Source organism: Pseudophryne corroboree, chromosome 7 (assembly GCF_028390025.1).
Source record: "Pseudophryne corroboree isolate aPseCor3 chromosome 7, aPseCor3.hap2, whole genome shotgun sequence".
NCBI lineage: Eukaryota > Metazoa > Chordata > Amphibia > Anura > Myobatrachidae > Pseudophryne > Pseudophryne corroboree.
This window is the reverse complement of record NC_086450.1, coordinates 138,233,345-138,248,720: the sequence shown is the minus strand read 5'-3', so window position 1 is coordinate 138,248,720 and position 15,376 is coordinate 138,233,345.

Genomic DNA, 15,376 nt, shown 5'->3' with positions numbered 1-15,376 from the left:
TATGTACAGTGTGTATATGTGTGAACAGCTGGGCCATAGTTGCCTACCCTCCTACCTTCTGTGGCAGACTCTCAGTTCACGGTGGAGTCTCCCGCTGCCCCAGATTTTAAATCAAATCTCCCAAATTAAATTGCACCATCCTGAATCCGGATTGCACAAGTGTGAGTCTTTATACGACAGGGTGGGTCCTGGACGAGAGGACTGGACCATAAGCTTTGACACCAGAAGCAAACCCAAAAAATTCTCTGCCCCCCCTCTTCATAATTGTCACTAGTAAAGCGATGAATCTGCGCGCGCCACAAAAAGGGCATGGCTTTGTTGAAATGGGCGTGGTTTTGCATAAAGGGGTGTGGCATTGCGGGAAAAGACTACCTTATACCCCAGTTTTGCAACCTGCATGCCCAGACGTTGGCCACCACAGGAAAGAAAAATAATCCTGATTCATGCTCCTTACACTATTTGTCATTATTCCTCCTTTATAGTAATGCCCAGTATACATTATGCCATATACTGCAATGGCCCTTAGACATTATGCCACACACAATAATGCACATGACACAATATGCACACACCATAATGCCCCCGACACCTTATGCCACACACCGTAATGCTTGTGACACATTATGACAGGAATCGCAATGCCGGTTATATATTATGCTACACACTGCAATGCCCTTGATACATTATAGCACATACAATGCCTGTGGCACATTATGACACACACCGCAATGTCCGTGATACATTATGCCACACACTGCAATGTCCGTGATACATTATGCCACACACTGCAATGCCCTTGATACATTATAGAACATACAATGCCTGTGTGACACATTATGACACACACCGCAATGACCCTGAGACATTATACCACATACCACAATGCCCGTGATATAGTATACCACACACCGTAATGCCTGTGACACATACCGCAATGCCCGTTATACTCTATGCCACACACCGCAATGCCCGTTATACATTATGCCACACTGCAATGCCCCTGAGACATTATACCACATACCACAATGCCCGTGATATAGTATGCCACACACCGTAATGCCTGTGACACATTATGACACGCACCACAATGTCCGTGAAACATTATGCCACACACCGCAATGCCCATTACACATTAAGTCCTACAGTAAGACTTCTAATTACTCTTAAATTAGCTGCTCATTGCCAGGGGTTTTATGCTCTTGGTTCCATGCACAGTGCCAGGGGTTTTCATGCTCAGGGTGGCATGCTCGTTGCCAGGGGTTTCATGCACTGGGTGTCATGCTCGTTGCCAGGGGTTTCATGCACTGGGTGTCATGCTAGTTGCTAGGGGGTAATGCTTGTAGCTAGGGCAGTGCTCCCAGTGCCACATATGCTCCCAGTGCCAGATATTCCCCCACAGTGCCAAGTACACACATGCCCCCAATGCCAAATATGCCCGCCCCCAAGTGCCAAAAATGCTCCCCCAGTGCCACATATGCCCACCCAAGTGGCAAATATGCTCCCCCTCCCCCAGTGCCAAATATACTCACCCCCGCTGTTTTGTGAAGGAGGGACATGGAGGGCACAGCGCGCGCCTCTCCTGTGTCCCTCCTGCGTCTCTGGCGTGTCTGTTAAATGAAGTGCTGGTTCGTGAGCTAATCAGAGCTCACGAACGGGCACTTCATTTAATAGACATGCTGGAGATGCAGGAGGGACACAGGAGAGGTGCGCGCGCTGTGCCCTCCGTGTCCCTCCTTCACAGCAGAGATCAGTGGCGGCTAGGGCGCCCCACAGACCTGCGCTCCCCCAAGCGAGCGCAGTGGCTGCGGACTCCTAGTTACGCCACTGCCTCCACCCACCTCCTGACCAGAAAGCATCTGACAAGAGCCATCAAGGAAGGACCCACCTGCACCCATCTACTGCTGCACCGGCAAGTACTGCTTATCACCTGCACTTCCCCAACTCTGTGGGTACCCGCCTGCTTTACCAACCCTCCAGACTTGAACTAATGTGCAAAAGGGTGCTCTGCCTGCTGTAATGTGTAAAATAGGGCTCTACCTGGCGTAATGTGTGACAGGGGCTCTACCTGGCATAATATGTGTAAGTGGCGCTCTGTGCGGCGTAATGTGAATAATGGGGACTACTGTGCAGCGTAATATGAATTGGTATTATTTGTGGCCACGCCCCTTCCCCCATGAAGCCACACCACTAGATTTTTGACTCGCGCCTGAGGCGCACACTGGACCTGTTTTAAATACAGGTTGAGTATCCCATATCCAAATATTCCGAAATACGGAATATTCCGAAATACGGACTATTTTGAGTGAGAGAGAGATAGTGAAACCTTTGTTTTTTGATGGCTCAATGTACACAAACGTTGTTTAATACACAAAGTTATTAAAAATATTGTATTAAATGACCTTTAGGCTGTGTATATAAGGTGTATATGAAACATAAATGAATTGTGTGAATGTACACACACTTTGTTTAATGCACAAAGTTATAAAAAATATTATCTAAAATTACCTTCAGGCTGTGTGTATAAGGTGTATATGTAACATAAATGCATTCTGTGCTTATATTTAGGTCCCATCGCCATGATATCTCATTATGGTATGCAATTATTCCAAAATACGGAAAAATCCTATATCCAAAATACCTCTGGTCCCAAGCATTTTGGATAAGGGATACTCAACCTGTATTATGGGGGGCACCAATGCAGTTTCTTGCACACAGCGCTAAAATGTCTAGTTACAGCACTGTGGAGAGTGGTCCGTTTTTCTCACATAAAGAAGCCTGTAGGCGTTTATAGGCACTGCCACTTATAGATTACATTGCCTATTGGGCACAAGCTCAAGAGAGTTACGCTTTCCTGAGCTTGCTGCATGTGGGAACATCGCAGCCCTATAGATTCCAATGAGGAGTACTGTGCCAGCAGGTATCTCCTACAGTATATCTGCTGAGAACCTTTTAAATAGGGCGTGGTGTGCGTGACCGTCGGTCTCCGGGTGTGGTATGTTTGACCGGCGGTCAGGAGACTCACGGTCAGCATACCGACGCTGGTATCCTGGCAACGGAATACTGGCAGGGAGAAGGGGGGGCCGAGCGCAACAAGCTATGGGTGTCATGGACACTCAGGAGTGGAAATAATCCCTGTTGGTCGGGATTGTGAGGGTGCGGGATGTAGAGGGAAGTATTGTGACTGCCGGTCACATAACTACATCCCTTTAAATACATATGGGGAGCTATATGTATTGCAGTTTTACCACATTTTATTGCTTGATACATCAAGCCTTACTGTATGTGCAAGAAGTTGCAAGCATAAGATGTGACAATGTATTTTTTTTTGTATGTACACGTGACAAGCTCCTCCCATCTGGCAAGTTATAAAATGGCCGTAAAAGTTATCTGCTGTGGATTCCCAAACAACCCACAGAAGAGGTAAGTGGTTTGTGCCTGCTCCACAACTTGTAGTTCTCTTGCTGTAACCCTACTGTAGAAGCTACACACGTCATGGAACTTTCCGAGATTGTAGAAGGTGTGGGACTAGCCTTTGGGCAATTTCTCAAGTACATTATAGAAACCAGATTTTTTTGCTAGTTCTTGTTGTTGTTTCTCTTGGTAACAAGGACAAATCTTGGCCCAGAATATACCAGCTACACAGTTTTTGGTTTGGCATTTGTGCTTTCCGGAAATGCTCACTCACAAGACAGATAATGACAGTCTCCATTGTTGAGCTGCCAGGATTTCCAAAAATTCATCAATTTAAAATAGACCCTAGGACTCAGTAGGGCAGAACAACTAGCACTTGGCATACGCATTGACATAATATTCATCTTAGTAAAACACACCACTGTACTGTTTTCTATATCGTGATGAAGAGATTGCCAACAGCTCTAGAGAATAAGAAAAAAGTAAAACACTGGATGCTTCTTATTGATGAGCAGAAATAACATCTGACACATTTCAAGAGTTGCTTAAATAGGAACACTAAAATGAACATATTCTTGCCATCAGATCAGGAAGTGGCACCGAGAGGGTGGAGGGAACACGTACCAATTACCCAGGGCGGGCCTGTTGGAGAGGCCTGATGGGGGGCCTGGTCAGCTGCTAAAGGGGACATTGAGTTAGCGTTACCAGCACTGTGCACAAATGCAATGTACCATTAATAGAACTGAGTTACCAGCCCAAGTGTCCAGTAAGTAGTTAGCAGCTGATTGATTTGTGTTCCCAGCATGAATATGTCAAGTGCAAACGAGCCCTAAGTCTTTCGCAGGAATCTTTTTAGTTTAAACAATGAATCTACAGGGGGCAATTTGCAATGACATGAATGTAATAAGCTGCCTGGTCCCTTTAGTAATAAACCAATTGAAATTAAGTGTTGTGTATTCAGGGAGATAGTGTACAGCACTTCTCCTTGGCATGTGTAGTTCTCTAATTATCTGACAGTAGAAAGCAGTAAATACATGATTTCAACGTATCAAGTCATGGTTATCCAATTAGGCCAGAGAAATAAAGGAGCTAGACCAGGGGTGGGCAAAATATATCCGCACAGTTGAGTCTGGCCCATTCCCTTTTGCTTCACCATGAGCTGGATCCAGCCCATTGAGTGGGGGGTCATTTATGAATGGTGGGGAATAGGCAGCCTTCAGGCGGGAGGGAGGGGCAGATGGTCTCAACACTGTTCAAAATAGGAGGCCTCATCTGCAGTATTCTTCCTTCCATTCCCCCTTTGGCGGCCCCTTCTTACAGCCACAGAGGTTCTCCTGGCAGAACAAGAGAGAGGAAATTAGGTCAGCAACAGGTGATTGTGGGGAGAAGTAGGGACAATATTTTATGCCTTGTTTATGTAAGTTAGCAATATTATGTGTATTATGGACCTTATTCAGCAAGGATCGTATATGCTAAGCCTCTCTCAGCCGCATTGCATATGCCAACCTTAGCAGTGCAAATGCAAGAGGTGCATACAACCTCCTTCCTGCATTTGCAATAGCAATACTGCGATGTGATCGCAGTCCGGAATGAACATTGCGATCATTGGTCGTGATGTACATTTTTGACAGCAGGCTGAGTAATATGATTATTATTATTATTATTATTATTATTATTATTATTATTATTATTATTATTATTATTGCCATTATTACTTATTAATTATTATTATTCTACCATCACCCCATGGATTTCCCAATGCTTTATCATATGCATCATGTTCACAATCGAACTAACAGTACACCTGGAATAAACCATGTTGCTATGTAAGAGGTGCAAATACATTTAAATTTTGTGTGTGCAGGGTAAATACTGCCTGCTTTTGCATATAGCAACATGTTTTTTTATTCCACAGCGCAAAGTTACTTGCTTTTTTTCTTTTTGCTGTGCTCCCAAATCAGAATCAGACCCATAATTTCAAGTGTTATAACTGTACTCACTCATTACAGATTGTATAAAAATTCAACAGATCTTGGCTGTAACCACAGATCACCTTTTTGGAAAGTGCAGTGAACAAACCTTAAAAGTCAAATTGCTGCATTGTAGATTACTTCCTCACATTCCTGCATCCAAGATTTTGGCTGTGGAACTCCCTACCTCTGGAATTCTCTACCTCTACCCATCAGACTCTCTGCATCTCTAAAAAAAACTTCAAACAGTCTTTCCAAGACCCACTTCTTCATCAAACCCAGCCATCTATCATCCTAACCCTGGTCCATGATCACTGTTTACCCCATCTGTGTCTCCCTTGTCTGTCTGCACCTCCCCTTTAGAATGTAAGCTCACACGAGCAGGGCCCTCTCCCCTCATGTGCACCTAACCCACGGTTTCCCCTGATGCAGCATTGTCTACATACCATTTACCTGTCCTACATTGTCATGTACTGTAAGTCGCTGTTTTCTTGTTTTGCTCATTTGTTTATGTACTTTGTTTGGTGCTGCAGAACCCTTGTGGTGCTATATAAATAAAGGATAATAATAATAATAACAACAAACAGTCCAGTCTGATCAACTACAGTGCACATTGGTGTAATTCAGATCCTGTTGGGACTGAGTCGCATAAGGCACAGTACTGATGTTTGGTACTTTGCAAGTGCGCCGGATCTGTACTGCACATTTGCTTATGGATGCAAACGTCACTAGATTGGTGTTTTGGGGCGGTGCCTAAGCCAGGATCTCTTTCGGAAGACAGAGATTTCCGTGCCTCTTTATAGGAACTGCGGCTCCCAGCTTGACCAATGGGTCATGCAGCCAGCCGATGGTGTTGCAGATGATCCGATGCTGCGTTCTGTGGGTGTCATTCCCAGTTGATCACTCACTAGCAGTTTTTAGCAGCCGTGCAAACGCATTGTCGCCGCCCACTGTGGAGTGTATTTTCATTTTGCAGAAGTGCAAACGCTTGTGCAGCAGAGCGCCTTCATAATCTTTTTGTGCAAAACAAGACCAGCCCTGTTCATGTGCGTTGATTCTAGCGACGGAGAGATGGCTTTTTACGTCACACACCCACCCAGTGAACGCCCAGCCACGCCTGCGGTTTTTCTGCCACGCCTGCGTTTTTCTAAGCACTCCCTGAAAACGGTCAGTTGACACCCAGAAACGCCCACTTCATGTCAATCTTCCAGCGTTCGGCCGTGTGACAGGAATGTTTGTTAGACTCTGTGCAAACCCATGATGCTCATTGTACCTGTACGACATGCCTGCGCATTGCGGTGCATACGCATGCTCAGAAATGCAGATTTTTAGCCTGATCGCTGCGCTGCAAACAACGGCAGCTAGCGATCAACTCGGAATGACCCCCTATATCAGACACCTCCTGTTGTTTCCATGTAAGCACCTCCAACTACATCTGGATTATGTATGCAGGGTTTGCATCTGCATTATATAGGCCCGGTTGAAAACCCCCCCACATCTGGACATGTATATATTATTAGTAAATGAAATCTGGACCTGTTTTTGGAGCATTTTTATATAACTAAATGTGTAAAAAAAATTCTATCTTTTTTATTTATACAGTCTCATTTGAAACGTAACCTTTTAGAGTTCTGCCTGGATAAAACTATTATTACCCAGTTATTGTGACATTTTAGCTGAGGGCACCAACTTGTGTTTCTAAGCATAAATAGTATTTAATCCTTCTAGTCTTGATGTGAATTATGGGTCAGTCGGATCATTTTCCAGATTCCTTTAATGATGTCTCTGGCCAGGCAGTTGGAAAGAGCACAGTCTTGTTTCTCCGTTATCCAGTGTGTTGCGGCTCCAAAATGTCTGCTAGTGTTTCTAAGCAGATTGTAGATAGGGATTACCTAATTACAATGCTGAGCACCATGTTAAAATGACAGTGTGCCCAGCGCAGGGTGTCCCGGATTATACTTCAATTTCTACTTCTGCTTCAGTAAAGAAAACGACCACAGAGGATAATGAGTAACTGTCCTGCCACAAATAAACCTACTGCAAATTAACTACTGAACCAATAGTTGTAAATAGTCACTAAAATAACCGGTTTTATTTTTTTTTAAAAGCCCAAGTGCAGTGTGTATATGTGAACTGGCAAAGCTGTGTCATGTATGTGGAGATAGGTCCAGGACTGACCATCCAAGTGGTCCTCCTTCCATTGGCAGCTGATATAACACAGCTGCACCATCAATATTTAATGGTAAATTAGACAACATCAGATTTTCTGTAGCTGTGATAATAAATCTTTTTTTATCGTACAACATTGCAAAATATATATATATATATATATATATATATATATATATTTATTTATTTTTCAATTAAATTTTTCAGGTAGTTTCTCACTCCCCGTGGCTGGATGACCCGCATTCTGCCCACTGGAATCATTTAAAAGATTTGCAACATTTTGAGGTAACGGAGCAGAACGCAATGATGTGAGAGCCTCCTGAAGTGACAGCGGTACTCCTGGATGGAGGGAGGGGGGGGGGGGGGGACAAAATGTTGAAAAGTATGGGAGTAACTAGGGTTACAAAATACAAGGGCAGCTAGGGTAAATATAAAAATAGCGCAATTGAAAAGAATACTTTAAAAATACTCCACAATTTTGATACAGAAATAAATAGTGCAAATGTCCGGCCCAAACACGACATCACAAGAATATACAGTGCCTTGCTAAAGTATTCACCCCCCTTGGCTTTTTACCTATTTTGTTACATTACAACCTGTAATTTAAAAAAAAAAATGTAATCTGAATTTTATGTGATGGATATGCACAAAATAGTCTAAGTTGGTGAAGTGAAATGAGAAAAATTTATATAAAAAAGAATTTTTATAAATAAAAATGTTAAAATTACCTTCAGAAGTCACATAATTAGTGAAATAAAGTCCACCTGTGTGCAATCTAAGTGTCACATGATTTGTCAGTATAAACACACCTTTTCTGAAAGGCCCCAGAGGCTGCAACACCGCTAAGCAAGAGGCAGGGTTGGGTTATAAAAAAATATCCAAATCTTTGATGATCCCCCAGAGCACCATCAAATCCATCATCTTCAAATGGGAAGAACATGGTAACACAACAAACTTGCCAAGAGAGGGCCGGCCACCAAAACTCACAGGCTGGGCAAGGATGTCATTAATTAGAGAGGCAGCACAGAGACCAAAGGTAACCCTGAAGGAGCTGCAGAGTTAGACAGCAGAGACTGGTGTATCTGCACATGTGACCACAATAAGCCATACACTCCATAGAGCTGGGCTTTATGGAAGAGTTGCCAGAAAAAAAGCCATTACTTCGTTTTAAAAATAAGGCACATTTTGAGTTTTCCAAAAGGCATGTGGATGATAGAGATGAGCGCCTGAAATTTTTCGGGTTTTGTGTTTTGGTTTTGGGTTCGTTTCCGTGGCCGTGTTTTGGGTTCGAACGCGTTTTGGCAAAACCTCACCGAATTATTTTTGTCGGATTCGGGTGTGTTTTGGATTCGGGTGTTTTTTTCCAAAAACACTAAAAAACAGCTTAAATCATAGAATTTGGGGGTCATTTTGATCCCAAAGTATTATTAACCTCAAAAACCATAATTTACACTCATTTTCAGTCTATTCTGAATACCTCACACCTCACAATATTATTTTTAGTCCTAAAATTTGCAACGAGGTCGCTGTGTGAGTAAGATAAGCGACCCTAGTGGCCGACACAAACACCGGGCCCATCTAGGAGTGGCACTGCAGTGTCACGCAGGATGTCCCTTCCAAAAAACCCTCCCCAAACAGCACATGACGCAAAGAAAAAAAGAGGCGCAATGAGGTAGCTGTGTGAGTAAGATTAGCGACCCTAGTGGCCGACACAAACACCGGGCCCATCTAGGAGTGGCACTGCAGTGTCACGCAGGATGTCCCTTCCAAAAAACCCTCCCCAAACAGCACATGACGCAAAGAAAAAAAGAGGCGCAATGAGGTAGCTGTGTGAGTAAGATTAGCGACCCTAGTGGCCGACACAAACACCGGGCCCATCTAGGAGTGGCACTGCAGTGTCACGCAGGATGTCCCTTCCAAAAAACCCTCCCCAAACAGCACATGACGCAAAGAAAAAAAGAGGCTTTTTACTGATATTTGGTGTTTTGGATTTGACATGCTCTGTACTATGACATTGGGCATCGGCCTTGGCAGACGACGTTGCTGGCATTTCATCGTCTCGGCCATGACTAGTGGCAGCAGCTTCAGCACGAGGTGGAAGTGGATCTTGATCTTTCCCTAATTTTGGAACCTCAACATTTTTGTTCTCCATATTTTAATAGGCACAACTAAAAGGCACCTCAGGTAAACAATGGAGATGGATGGATTGGATACTAGTATACAATTATGGACGGGCTGCCGAGTGCCGACACAGAGGTAGCCACAGCCGTGAACTACCGCACTGTACTGTGTCTGCTGCTAATATATAGACTGGTTGATAAAGAGATAGTATACTCGTAACTAGTATGTATGTATAAAGAAAGAAAAAAAAACCACGGTTAGGTCACTGGTATATACAATTATGGACGGGCTGCCGAGTGCCGACACAGAGGTAGCCACAGCCGTGAACTACCGCACTGTACTGTGTCTGCTGCTAATATATAGACTGGTTGATAAAGAGATAGTATACTCGTAACTAGTATGTATGTATAAAGAAAGAAAAAAAAACCACGGTTAGGTCACTGGTATATACAATTATGGACGGGCTGCCGAGTGCCGACACAGAGGTAGCCACAGCCGTGAACTACCGCACTGTACTGTGTCTGCTGCTAATATATAGACTGGTTGATAAAGAGATAGTATACTCGTAACTAGTATGTATGTATAAAGAAAGAAAAAAAAACCACGGTTAGGTCACTGGTATATACAATTATGGACGGGCTGCCGAGTGCCGACACAGAGGTAGCCACAGCCGTGAACTACCGCACTGTACTGTGTCTGCTGCTAATATATAGACTGGTTGATAAAGAGATAGTATACTCGTAACTAGTATGTATGTATAAAGAAAGAAAAAAAAACCACGGTTAGGTCACTGGTATATACAATTATGGACGGGCTGCCGAGTGCCGACACAGAGGTAGCCACAGCCGTGAACTACCGCACTGTACTGTGTCTGCTGCTAATATATAGACTGGTTGATAAAGAGATAGTATACTCGTAACTAGTATGTATGTATAAAGAAAGAAAAAAAAACCACGGTTAGGTCACTGGTATATACAATTATGGACGGGCTGCCGAGTGCCGACACAGAGGTAGCCACAGCCGTGAACTACCGCACTGTACTGTGTCTGCTGCTAATATATAGACTGGTTGATAAAGAGATAGTATACTCGTAACTAGTATGTATGTATAAAGAAAGAAAAAAAAACCACGGTTAGGTCACTGGTATATACAATTATGGACGGGCTGCCGAGTGCCGACACAGAGGTAGCCACAGCCGTGAACTACCGCACTGTACTGTGTCTGCTGCTAATATATAGACTGGTTGATAAAGAGATAGTATACTCGTAACTAGTATGTATGTATAAAGAAAGAAAAAAAAACCACGGTTAGGTCACTGGTATATACAATTATGGACGGGCTGCGGAGTGCCGACACAGAGGTAGCCACAGCCGTGAACTACCGCACTGTACTGTGTCTGCTGCTAATATAGACTGGTTGATAAAGAGATAGTATACTACTAATATTATATACTGGTGGTCAGGTCACTGGTCACTAGTCACACTGGCAGTGGCACTCCTGCAGCAAAAGTGTGCACTGTTTAATTTTAATATAATATTATTTATCATGTACTCCTGGCTCCTGCTATAACAACCTGCAGTGCCCCCCAGTCTCCCCCACAATTATAAGCTTTATATACAATACATTGATGTGCAGCACACTGGGCTGAGCAGTGCACACAGACTGAGTCACTGTGTGACTGTGTATCGTTTTTTTCAGGCAGAGAACGGATATATTAAATAAAACAAACAACTGCACTGTCTCTGGTGGTCACTGGTCACTGTGGTCGTCAGTCACTAAACTCTGTCTGCACTCTCTTCTAATCTACAGTATCACAGCAATCTCTCTCTCTCTCTCTCTTCTAAATCTAATCTAAATGGAGAGGACGCCAGCCACGTCCTCTCCCTATCAATCTCAATGCACGTGTGAAAATGGCGGCGACGCGCGGCTCCTTATATAGAATCCGAGTCTCGCGAGAATCCGACAGCGTCATGATGACGTTCGGGCGCGCTCGGGTTAACCGAGCAAGGCGGGAAGATCCGAGTCGCTCGGACCCGTGAAAAAAAAAGTGAAGTTCGTGCGGGTTCGGATTCAAAGAAACCGAACCCGCTCATCTCTAGTGGATGACTCCCCAAATGTATGGAGGAAGGTGCTCTGGTCAGATGAGACTAAAACTGAACTTTTCGGCCACCAAGGAAAACGCTATGCCTGGCGCAAACCCAACACATCCCATCACCCCAAGAACACCATCCCCACAGTGAAACATGGTGGTGGCAGCATCATGTTGTGGGGATGTTTTTCAGCAGCAGGGACAGGGAAACTGTTTTGAGTCGAGGCAAAGATGGATGGTGCTAACTACAGGGATATTCTTGAGCAAAACCTGTTTCAATCTGCCTGTGATTTGAGACTGGGACGGAGGTCCACCTTCCAGCAGGACAATGACCCGAAGCATACTGCTAAAGCAACACTCGAGGGGTTTAAGGAGAAACATTTAAATGTGTTTGAATGGCTTAGTCAAAGCCCAGATCTCAATCCAATTGAGAATCTGTGGTCAGACTTGAAGATTGCTGTTCACAAGCGAAAACCATCCAACATGAAGAAGCTGAAGCAATTTTGCCTTGAGGAACGGGCAAAAATCCCAGTGGCAAGATGTGGCAAGCTCCTAGAGACTTATCCAAAGTGACCTGCAGCTGTAATTGCCGCAAAAGTTGGCTTTACAAAGTAGTGACTTTAGGGGGGTGAATACAGTAGTTATGCACGCTGAAGTTTTCTGTTATTTTTCTTGTTTGCTTCACAATAAAAAAAAAATCTTCAAAGTTGTAGGCATGTTCTGTGAATGAAATGATGCAAACCTTCAAACAATCCATGTTAATTCCAGGTTGTTAGGCACCAAAACATGAAAAATGCAAAGGGGGGTAAATACTTTAGCAAGGCACTGTACACTCTTCTCTTTGACTTTGTTCCCAAAGCCTAGCACTTCTAAAAACCTTTCAATGCTCCCAGAGCCTTCATCCCTTCATCTTTTCTGTTCACCTTTATTCCATTCCTCCTTTTTCTTGACACATATAGCATCAGTGTAGTCTGTTACAATTGGAATCATATTAATTATACAAATTAATTAAAAATGTTATCGAATGTAGATTTTTGGCTAGCCTAGGGGGGTTATTTGCTAAAGGTTGATTTCATTGATTTTTTTATCGATTTCAAATAAATGAAAATCAATCACAATTGATGGGTTTCAAAGGATGAAACGCACATTTACTAACATCATTTTTTATATTAATTTTTAAATGTTAGTAAATGTGTGTTCTAGCCCTGGACATACAACATTGATATTGACTAAATTTCCATCGAACTTGTTTGTGGTTTGATTCAATTTGAATTTTATTAACATGGCTACAGTGCCTGCAAATGGAGAACCTGAAATCAAATTTGTGTCTACAAATTTACAGCTCACAGTTATAACAGCATGAAATAGACTTTGGGGGGTATTTATGAAACCTTGGAAAGAGATAACATTGTGAGAGATAAAGTACCAACCAATCAACTTCTAACTCTCATGTTTAAAACACAGCCTGTAGAATGTAAGGTAGAAGCTGATTAGCTAGTACTTTATCTCTTACAATTTTATCTCTCTCTGCAGCTTTGATAAATAGATGCTTGGTTACATAGGCAGAGGAATCAGTAACAGGAAACAAGAAGTAATAATGCCACTGATAGGTCATTGGTAAGGCCTCATCTAGAATACTGTGTTCAGTTCTGGAGGCCACCTCTACAGAAGGATATAAATACTATACATAGCAACTGTACAGAGAAGAACAACTAAAATGGTGCATGGCCTACATCACAAATGGGATCAGTACGAGATCCTGGCGGTCAGGAGACAGACGCCGGGATCCCGGTGACAAGCGCAGCGTATCCCCTTGCAGGCTCGCTGCACTCGCCGTGCTTTGGGCCCGGTGGCAACCAAAGGTCGCCACAGGTTTCTATTCCCCTCCGGGTGGTGGCGTGGACCACCATCCAAGAGGGATAACCAGCCGGCGGTCAGGATTCCGTTGTCGGTATCCTTCCCGCGGGATCCCGACAGGCGGTCAATTGACTGCCTCCCTCCCTCACAAACTTACCAGGAAAGACTAAAATATGCATGGTTTGGAGAAGAGAAGGGAATGGAGAGGCATGCTAGAAACTTAAACTCAAATATATCAAGGGTTTTAAAAAGGTACAGGAGGGAGACATTCTTCAAAGGAAGAGAAGTACTAGAGCATGAGGACATGCACTGAAACTGGAGGAAGCTAGGTTCAAGGGAAATTTGAGAAAACCTAGGCCTAAGAATTAAGGAACAAATGTAGGTGAAGTTGCCAAAAGGATAAATGAAAAATGGCAGAATAGATGGGCCAAGAGGTTCTTATCTTCCGTCAAATTCTATATTTCTATGTAACCCCCTGTGAGTGGCTGCCAGTAAACACTAGAGTTCACTGTTCGCTTGGAAAGGTTGTACATTGCAGCCATTTAAGCTCAAACAAACTTTAACATGTTTCAATCCACTTCAGCATTCATGAAATTTAGCTCTAATTGTCCAGTCTAGCTAAAGGTTAAGAATTTATCACAAATTTGCAAACTGTACAGCCAATCCGACCGACCGCTTCAAGAACTAGATTTGAGCCTCTCTGTTTGTGGAAAGGTAGTCTGTTTTAGTGGGGAATTCAATTGGGTGTGAGGTTTATCCTGCAGAAAAACCTTGCGGACCTTGCACTTAAATTTGGATTACCATGGGTATGCACATTCCCAATGCCTGCGGTATCCAATTAAACAGTATAAAAATGTATGCTGGGTTCTCAGCTTTGAAAACCCAACTGCATGAAAAAAAAAGAAGAAATAAATGATTCTTATTTGTCTAGTGGTCTCCGTGGTTCGCTGTGGTTTCTCCTCCATCTTCCCACTGGGGAGGGAGCTGCTGAGAGGGAAGGTGGTTGCTGTGAGATGTAGTTTTCCCTGCTGCTGACTCCTGTGGGGATCCCACACACACACTCACTAACACATATTTACACATACTCACACACACTTACACACCGCTGCTGCAGAAGACTCATGACGCTGGATGTAGAAGACACCACTTAGGATGGTAAAATACTGACTTTTCCATTAGCTCAGAAAACCCAGATTTTTGCACAGGGAGTGCATTTACCCGTGTTTTTGGTAGTGGAAAAGGCTCCCTCTGAAAAAACCCGGGTCAAGTGACCCGGGAATCCTACCCGGGTAGCTACATGGGTTGGACCCGGGAATGACTTGGATAAGGGTGTAGTGTAAACGGATTACCCGGGTCATTCGACCCGGGACCCGTTTACAGCATGTTAAGAGCCCATACCTCCCTGACCGCAGTGTCCCATGGGCGGTCGGGAGGTTGGTGGGGACAGTGCATGCTGTCAGCGCTGCTGTCTGTCCTGCTATGCAGACAGCAGCGCTTGCCGGGACAGTGTGTTCCGAAGGCTGGATCAGCCCAGCAGCATCCAGAGTGCTGGGCTTGCCCCCAGTGTGACGGGCAGCATCGCATTGGGGGCGTGGCCTAACAGGACCGAGGCCATGCCCTAAGGGTCCCGATCTGCCGGTTTTCCCGGCGCTTGTAGTTGACGTTATCTCCAAGCGTTGGCCAGAAGACACTGCACCCAGGTGCAGTGTAAATGGCGCCGACCCGTTGTAGAAAAGGGGTCCGTTTTGGGTCTGACCTA